The sequence below is a fragment of the Tinamus guttatus genome, unplaced genomic scaffold (assembly GCF_059628265.1).
Source record: "Tinamus guttatus ecotype Peru unplaced genomic scaffold, ASM5962826v1 Tinamus_guttatus_pri_ptg000674l, whole genome shotgun sequence".
Taxonomy (NCBI): Eukaryota; Metazoa; Chordata; class Aves; order Tinamiformes; family Tinamidae; genus Tinamus; species Tinamus guttatus.
In genome coordinates this window covers 3,053,901-3,063,447 of record NW_028289208.1, presented here as the reverse complement: position 1 = coordinate 3,063,447, position 9,547 = coordinate 3,053,901, and positions in this window count along the sequence as shown.

Sequence of the window (9,547 nt, the reverse complement as noted above, 5' to 3'; positions counted from 1 at the left end):
TCTATTTAAATTTGTAATTTTATTCAACCTATTCTATGTTTTGGCTTGTTAAATGTATGTAAATCCAGGTTAAGTAGATGCAGATAATAATTTGTTTGGATTTACACTACTATTATTGAGAGAATATTTTGGAATTAGAAGCTGTAAGTATCTTTACTGGAGTGATCAAAATGTTAGTTAAATTTATGCTACTGTAAGGTTTAAGTGTTCATCTTCAGTGACCTCACCATATATCTGTGAGAATGGATTTGCTCCTGGAACATGGACTTGCTCAGTTGCATTTTTATAAAATGTTATATGTAATTTATATATATATATGTATAAAATATAGAACTTATAAAAGATCTAGTTACTAAGCAAAAGAATGGCTTTTTTCTTCCAGCACTGAAGATCGTGATGTGAAATTCACATCACGTTGTGTGATTTTCATCCTTTAAATTGGTGAAGGGCAGGGATGAGGTGTCCTCAACTTCTGGTTTTTAAAACAGATGTTGCATATTAGGAGTTTACAGAAAGGCTGATTTTTTTTTTTCCTTCTCATAAAGAAATTCAAGACGTCTAAACTAACTTCCTGCTGATCTCTTTATAATCTCTTAGAGTTCATGAAAGCTGCAAATCAAGTATTACTGGACATGCACTGTTAAAAGAGCAGGAAGTCATAAAGAAACATTTCTATCAATATGCTTCAGCTAAGGGGTAATTTTTCTTGAACAAAATGCCACGAAATCAGCAAAAGGCACCAAAAAGTATTTACTGTTACTCTGTATACTGTAATGGTATAGCTGACCTCTGAGAAGGTTGCAAATGTCCTTACTAAAAGAGTTTCAGAGTTTCTAGACCATGAAAGTTACCAGAAGTGAGGCTGAAGTATTATTGATGGAATATTCCAGAGGAATGGTAGGTTTTTGCAAACAAACCATTATCCTAAGGGATCTAAGGGATAAAACCTGTTTGAGGAAATTTGTGATTTATCTTCCTGAGGTTATTGCGCCTTGTAATCAGCCTGGTGCTGCTCTGCGCTGTACTTAATAGGTGCGCTCCCACATGTTTCATTTCCAGTCAGCAGCTTAATGTCCACCAAATTATCCAATCCGTGTTTAAGTGCCTTGTTGGATAGGAAAGTGCATTATTAATTAAAAAACTGTATTTTTGAATGAAACTGTGGCTGTGAGGGGAGAGGTAGATATGGTAAGGGCCGGTGCTTTGTGCAGATAGGGCTACAAGGCACTAGCAAGCAGTTCATTGGCATTACTAAGCAGGCTAAAGTGGTGATGGAGTCTGCCTTGATTTCTACTCGGTGCTCAGTTGGGCTTTTCTTTAGTACATTCTGATAGTAAACAAGTATGAGAAAAGCTGCTTTGCGAAAACATTCTTACTGCCTTGGCTGAAAGTAAATCAGAAGAAATGGAGGCACGTTAAATCTCTTCAGTTTTACACATTGTCCATTTTAATAAGTAAATGTGCTATTTTTAAAGATGGAGATATAACTGGATAGTGACCAACTGTAAACCGCAGTTTCATTCAAGCCAGCCGATCTGTGGTGTAATTGCTTTCATAATTAAAATAACAATTTAAATTCAAATAGTAAAGCAGAGTAACTCATGGGATTTTGCTGTCTCTTGTGTCCCTCTTCAGCTAAATTCGCCTCTGGAGCTTGTCTTGCTAAGTGTTTGCAGGGTTGCCATTAAATAGTGCTGTAGAAAGTTTTTTAACAATCTTCCTTGCCTCTCCTTTTAACAGCCCGAACTAATTGGAACGCTTATACAAAAGGGCACATTTAGCCTATACTTAGCAATTCTTGACATTAAGCTGTGCCTCCCTGAAAGTGAAGCATGCTTTGGGTGCCTTTACCACCTGCTGCTGTGAGGATTTAGTTGAATAATTAAGCTGTCCAGGTTTTTAGTAGGATTTTGCTGCCCTGAATTTTGCAGTATGCGTGAGGAATAATCCTATAAATCCGCCAAAATCTCTTGGATACCTTCATGTAACTCCAGCTTTATTTAGAATTTCTAATTTTTCTCAAGTCGTTTCTCTCTCCTGAGTACTAAGTATATTGTGAACCTGAATTTTATTCTCTTCTTTTGTTTTAATTGAATGATGAACTTGTTTTAAGGTGCACTTGGATTGAGTCAGGGAAGGGACCTATGCAGGTCTGGTCCCTGTTCCAATTCCTGGCTCAAAAAAGAGAGGATACAGTTAGGATACAAATGTCATTTCACATTAATACGTGTTCCAGTGTGTGTGTATCTGTCTATACTTGTATAGATAGTGTGATCACTATAAATTGATGCTGGTGGATTTTCTAAAAGCATTTGTTATGTGAAGGCTGTCATGGTTCAGACGGGAGTTGCTGGTTCCTTTCAGGAAGACCGTGTTGTGGATGGGTGGGATGCAGCTGAGGATGAGTGCAGTTGCACAAGCAGATTGGGCAATTACATGTGCAAAGAAAATTAACATATGCACAACTGGCCTATGGGCACAGGGAACTGCAGTAATTAGAATCATAAGTCAAGTGTCCAGTTGAACACTTGCTAGGTGTAGGTCTGGTACACCATTTTTTTTCAACGGATTTTAAAGCATTTTAAAAGGAAAGCAAGGAAAGGAGGGTGAGGTCATTTAAAAATAGCAGTAGAATTTCCCCTTTTATAAAGGTGAAAAGCTGAAACCTCAAAAATAAAAATTCGTGTTTAAGGTCCCCTGCAGCTAAAAGAATGCCTTGAACTTGGATGAATCCTTCATCTTGGGTGGACTGGGATGTGTTTATTTGGTAGTATAGATGTACCCATATGGGATCTAGCCAGCTAAAATAGGAGTATAGCAAAATAGATACTGCTTTTTCTCAGCGGTGTTCATAAACTCGTGTAAGAACTAAACACAGGTGTTCCCAGACGGAGCCGCGGGTGCCGGGTGCGCGGGGATGGTTGCGGCAGGCGCGCGGCCCGTGGAGCGGCGTCGCGTCGCGGGGCTCTGCCGCGGCCGCCCGGCGCTGGGGCCCGTGTCCTTCCGCGCTCCGCAGCTGCGGCGCTCATTAACTTTTATAACATTCTGGACTGTTGGCATTTCTGTGCGTAAAAGCGTACTTCCTCAAGCGGCTCAATTTAAAATTACTCACGCTTGAAGGTTTTGGTCTGTTTGTTTTAGTATTTTGCTCTATCTCTTGGTGCTTAAGTGTTTTCTGTATATTTCTCTGAAAGTGTAATTGTGATTAAACTGTGAGATCAGTTCAGTTCCAGAAGGGAAGGTACATTTCTTTGGATATTTGTTTCACAGATGCAGTTTGTAGCCAATTGCTGCAGAGCAGCCTGTTGCTAATCTGCCACAGAGGTTTTGCCCAGCACTTGCTAGGAGGCTTTTTAAATTTTGCCTACTTTACTATCTCCTTGTCCAGAACTGCTTTGTAAAAAATGTAGCTAAGATGATAACAACTGTGAAACTCCTGCTGCAGTTGGTTTACCAAATAAAATGATTTATCCACATTCACAGATTAGAGGTGGAACGTGAGCAGGTCATGCCTCAAAGAGACTAAATCCGAAGACTGCTTAGACTGATGGGGTCTGTGTGTCCCCATGGCTCTGCCATGTGTCTTAAAGCACTTGCTAAATCAGAGGTGAGGAAAAAAGATCCATGTAGCCAAGGGCCCGGTAGAGGAATGTTCTGTATGACCCTGTATGGCCACACTGTGTTCTGCAGGGCTGGGGGCTTGCAGAGAATTGTTTATCTCATACTTATCTCAAGTAGATGTCATGTCAAAGACCAAGGAGATAGTAAAATTAAATCGTGGTAATTCCTTGAGCCAGTCTAGAAGATTTTTCTGGAAAATGTTCTTCAAGAGTGTATAGAAATATAGTATTTGGAAGATTGAACTACCTTACTTGTTTTCCTGGCAGAGAAAGCTGCAGCCTGCTTAGATCCTTAGTTGAACGGGTAGCATCTCACAGCCAGCGTGCTACCACCCTGTGCTGTGATGTCCCTTCCGTTCTGAAATGGCAGATATTCTAGGTGAAACTTGATTTAAAAAAAAAAAAAAAGATTAATGACACTTGTTGCTAATATCCTTTTAATTACCCTTGACAAATGGTTCAGTTGAGCCTTTTCAATAACAGCAGTATGCATGAGAAAGTAGCGTATTTTAAGATCACTTATGGTTAGTTGTGTAAGTGATGGCTCTTCAGCTATTAATTAGGTCAGAAGTGTTAGAAGTCACTGAAGCAGCATCTCCAGAATGGTGTCCTGTCTCCTACGTTTTATGTGTGTATGGGGTTTTATAACCCCATTTATATAACAGTGATTGATTGGTCTAGCTGAGTTTTTGGTTGAGAGTTACTTTTTTGTTTGTGTGTCTGTGTGTGTTTTTCCTCGTTTATGTTCAGGTGAGAAATCCAAGGCAGTTCCCCCAGCAGAGGACACTGTGCATCTTCAGCTGCTTTGTGGGTTTTTTTCTTTTCCCAAAGAACTGTGGAAGTAAGAAAGATATGATTTTGTACTTGGTATTCAGCCTGGACACCATGACTGACATGGCAATTACAGGTTTGCATTGTTCATGCTTCTCCAAACGTGTGTCTGACTGCTCCGAGCTATTGGCTAAAAATATCTGGCCTGGGTTTATTACAGGGTATAATTGTATTTACCCTTTAAGGCCTCCACGCGTATTTGTGCTTTTCACTGCTCCAGCATTGTATGTTTTATTCATAATTAAATAACTGCTTGAATGAATAGACTCCATTTCTATGAAGAATTATTTGGCATAGTTTTTTAGCGTCTACGTAGAAGTATCTGATGCTTCACTCCTCTATGTTTTTTTCCTTTGCCTTTGAGGGTACCGCTTGACATTAATTAATGCTTTAGTTAAATAAAATGCAGTTTTTAGGAAATTCAAAACTTTCATCTGAACTTTAATTTTTGGGAAAAGCCTAATCATGAATGTTTGATAAACGAGTTGCAATTGTGAAAGTTTTAATCCCATACTGTATCTCCCTAGATTAGTGCATGCAGTTACTTGGATAATCAGATTTTGATCTTTTGTGCTGTGGAGAAGTGATTCTCTTTAAAGTTCCGTCACTGCAGTTGCAGGTGTAACTGCTCCCGCGAGGATTCTCATGCGGGAAGTGCAGAACACGGAGGAAGGTCCAGCCGTGGGCAGCTTGGCTCAGAACCAGCAAGGTGCCCACCTGGGAGCTCTGTGCAGCAGCTTTCTGCTGCGCCTGCCCCGCACGGCCTGCCCTGCACGGGAGATACCTGCGGAGACGGTCTGGCGCGCTTGTCCGTGTCCTTGCAAAAGCAATATGTGGGTATGCACACGCTGCTTTTTCCAACCATTACCTGCTATATGGCTACCAAACAAATGTAACTTTTACACTGGGAGGAGAGATTATTAGACCATGAAGTCTTCATTTGTAAATGTTATTTTGCTAATGTTGGAGAAGATTATGTGTGTATTATTCTTTTGTAGTGGAGTGATAAGGAATTCAGACAGCTTTCAACCTGCCGTAGTTGAGCCTGCTTTGAGCAGGGCAGGGTTGAACTGAACGGTCTGCCAAGGTCCCTTCCAAACTCAGCTGTTCTGAGATCCTGGAAGTCGTACCTATATTGCCATAAGCCATCCATTCCATCCCAGGCTCCCAGGCTTTTTCTTTTTCTTTTTTTTTTTTTTTTCCCCTCCAATGAAGATGTTCCCTAAGTTCTGAGCAGTTTTGATTTTGCAGTTCTGAGACGTTTTGATTTTGCAGTTTTTCTGCTGCTTTGTGAGATTTCGAAGTTGGCTGCAACAACACAAACCAAGGTGGCTATAGCTTATTTTTGTGAAAGTCACACTCTATCAGCCTCACTCTAATTAATTAATTCACTCATTGAACTACAGAACTTTAGTTCCTACCTTGAAGTACAGAGTCTTTCTCCCCTTGTCATCTGTACTACTGTGAAAAAGTAAACTGGATTTTCAAGCGTACATGTTTTTTGAAATAGAGAATTTTCTTTCACCTTTTATCTTTTAAAATTCATATAGAGTTATAGCTCCTTTATTATGTTCTGATAAAAATCTCAATTTCCGAAATAGAAAATTACAATTAAATGGTGATCTGTAAATATTTTTAAGAAGTTACTTTCCTTTTTAAATATTATTTGTTTTGGTTTTGGTCTGTGACTTTTGTTTCATCTGCAAAGGTCTAATTGCAGGGCTTTTCTGCCCTGCATCAGCATATACTTTTATTCAACTGGAAAAATACTTTTATTGGGCATTATGTTTTATTTGTCCCTAGTCCTTTTCTGCCTAAAGCTCCCCTGTAGAAACTAAAGATAAATTAAGTTTTAAATAATCATGTTGAAGCATTGCTTCACACTCAGTGATCCTGATTCTGCAGTATAATTTTAACCGACCAGGGATTTTTTTTTTCTTACAGTTATCCCAGATATATTATTGTGTAAAGCTGTCTTTTACAATGGTAACTGATACTAAAATTTGATTAATTCTCAAAAGCCCATCCTTAAAATCAGTGCTGGTATATTTGTCTACTTTGGATTTCATACAATACTAGGAAGAGTAAATGAAGTGCTGTATTAATGTTTAATAGCACCCAGGTTATTTTTTGCCAAATGCAGAAGAGTGCTTTATGAAAACAATCATTCAGTGTATTCTTAAGTATATTAAAAAATTAGGTAGGCTTCTGCTGTATAGTTTATGTAGTATACTGCATTAATTTAACAGTTTTGCCCAATTTAATTTTTCCATGGGATTACAAGACTTCTCATCTTGCTGTTGGCAGACTGGGGCCTGTGGTAATTTATCTTAGAAGAGCTGGGACAGCAATGTGAAGCTAAACACGCTCTGATGCATGTCAAGTGTAAGCTCATAGCATTAAAAGACCGTTCATTTTCCCAGTGTTTCAGTGGTGGCTTTTTACCCATCCATGTGGATAGCTTGGTGCTTGCTTATACAGGTCATGAATGTTCAGGTGCATTCTTTTTATTTAAGTGTGCACATAAAATATAGGTATATTTTGAAATGATACGAGGTGGGAGAGCTAACATGAACTGTGATTGGGGCAGAGAGGATCTGTCAGGTTTTCTTGAAGAGAAGATGCATCATCCTGATAGGAATGTGCCAAGTCTGAAACAGAGGTCTTGGCGTCTGTGATTTCCACCTCTGTCGTAATTGCTCTAATGATAAAATAACAAGGAACAGATTGGTAACCATGATTAAGTATCTTGTGAACCAGGTGGTCAAAGCATTTCATATGGTATTTTTTTAATAAACATTAGAGATTGGGAAGGTCATGCTACATGACAAGCTGTTTAATTAGGACTTACGTTAGCAGGTGAGTAAATTGCCAATGCACTGTGGAAGAAGGAAAAAAAATTGCAGCCTGGGGGGGAGTCCTTGAACAAAAGTTCATTGAATTTGTAAGATCAGTACATCTCTTCTGTGGCTGAGGTCTGTACGTGTGCAGATGAGTATGGAGGCCTCTGACAACCAGTTAATAGTGCTTTTTTGAGCATATTAATATAGAGAAGTTCATACTGAGTTGCTTTCCTGGTCCAGCCACTTAAGTCCTATGTATCTCACCTACTTCTGGTAGGTAACAGAGTAAAACTCATTTACAAGTTTTCATTGCTACTCATACACAATGTTATTTGTTCAGAGGAGAGCTAGATAAATAAATAAAGCTTTATACTGACAAAAGCTTAGTTTAAGTTTAAAAGTATTTTGTGGATTAAACAGACTGCATCAAGTAAATAAAATGCATCCTGTCTGATTAGTATAGCTCTTTTGTCAGCAAGAAAAATGGAGCAGCTAGTGTAAGTATCTGTGTGTCTGAAATGTCTAATAGCATAATTACTTTGCCAACAAAATGCTAACCTGCTTGAATCATTCTGTTCAGAGCATAACGTAAAGTGACTTAGTGGGGAAAATGAATACACTTACAAATTGTTTTATGGTCATAACGCAGTCCCTTTCTAGCATGTAAATTGATGATAATTTTATGGGCAAATGATTTTTCAATTAAAATGTCTTTTCATAGACAAAATGAGAATGTTACAAACTGTTTCGAATAACAGTTTGTCAAGGTGAAGGCATACACTGCTGTTAAATATCGTAACTAGACCCTCATCCGAAAGAATTCCTGTGTAAAAAATGGGACTTGTTTTAGTCATATTTGTAGTTTCCTTCTTTTTTATATATGCAAAGTATTTTTAGTTTGTCCTGTTAACATAAATAGCTAAACAATAGCAACTGGCATTTCCCCTTCTGTATTTGTTAACAAACTCTTCTTATCCATTAATAGCAACTTACATTTCTGTAATTATTTTCAGTTAATTGTACCGTGTTGTCTTTATTAAAATAATTACAATGCCTATGAGGACCAAAATAAATCACTGCAGTGCAGCCATCTTTAATTTTAGGAGTATGATAAAGAAGGAATTATGTTGCCTGGCATTAACTGGAGTAATTCCCTTTTAGTATAGGCTGGTACTCTTGATTATTGCTATATCATTAATTTGTTCTAAGCTGTTTATATAGCATGTGTGACATCTTAGTGAATAAAAGTTTGATAGTTTTTGCCATGGCGCATAAATGATATTTTCTTTTAGTGGTAGGTCAACCTAAGAAATACTTGCTCTGTAATTCTTTCAGAGAGCTATTAAGTGGAAGATCATTAATGCTGGGAGATCATTAATGCTGTTAATGGCATCCTCCTGGCTCAGTGCTTTGACTTTCAGCCCCTCGTTAAAGGCAGGGTTCTTGCCCTTGCAGTTCACCATCTCTGCTCTTCCTTTTCTGGTCTGGTCTGATCTAATGTATGAGCATCTCCTCCCTTTTCATTTTAATGATACAGGCTGATTAATTCCTTACTTCTTTCACTCTTCCTTCTGTTCTCTGTGATAAACCCACCAGGCTGAGACGGCAACGTCCATGGAGTCTGCACGTGCTTCTCTTGCAGTCTGGTTACATGTTGCAAGCAGCGTTTTCACTCCTGATGGTCTGAAAACTGCGTATTTATTATCCAGTCTCTGCCACCCATTATATTGGCAAACTTCTGTTTCATCTGCCTTTTATTCCAGTGCTGCAAAACTGCGCTTTTGTGATGGTGGTTGTTCTTTTCTGTGTTTGTGCAGTTAATGAATGGTTATGTTCACAATAATAATTTTTTTTTTTTGCAAATAGCACCTCAAACTGTAAAAGGCAGATATTGTATTTCTCTATTGTTTGTAAGGTGAGAGGTCAAAGAGGATTTGCTTTATCAAGTAAAACCTAAAGAATTGTCTGGGAAATAATCCTCTCCCTTTCTAAATATTTCGGTCAGAAATAAATCGCTAATTTTCTGACTGTCAAGAATTGCTATTTTTACTTGTGTGAGTACCTAAACGTTGACTGTATGGCTGTGTGCTGGACGTGTATCTTCACGATTTATGGAGCTTTATCAATGCTCCAGCTTATACTGAACATAAGACACCAGTATTAAGAAAACTAAAGATAAAAATAATAAAAAAAATCTTATAACAAAATTTGCAGGAGAGCTCATGATGCGAAATAATTTTAGTTTATAAAGTT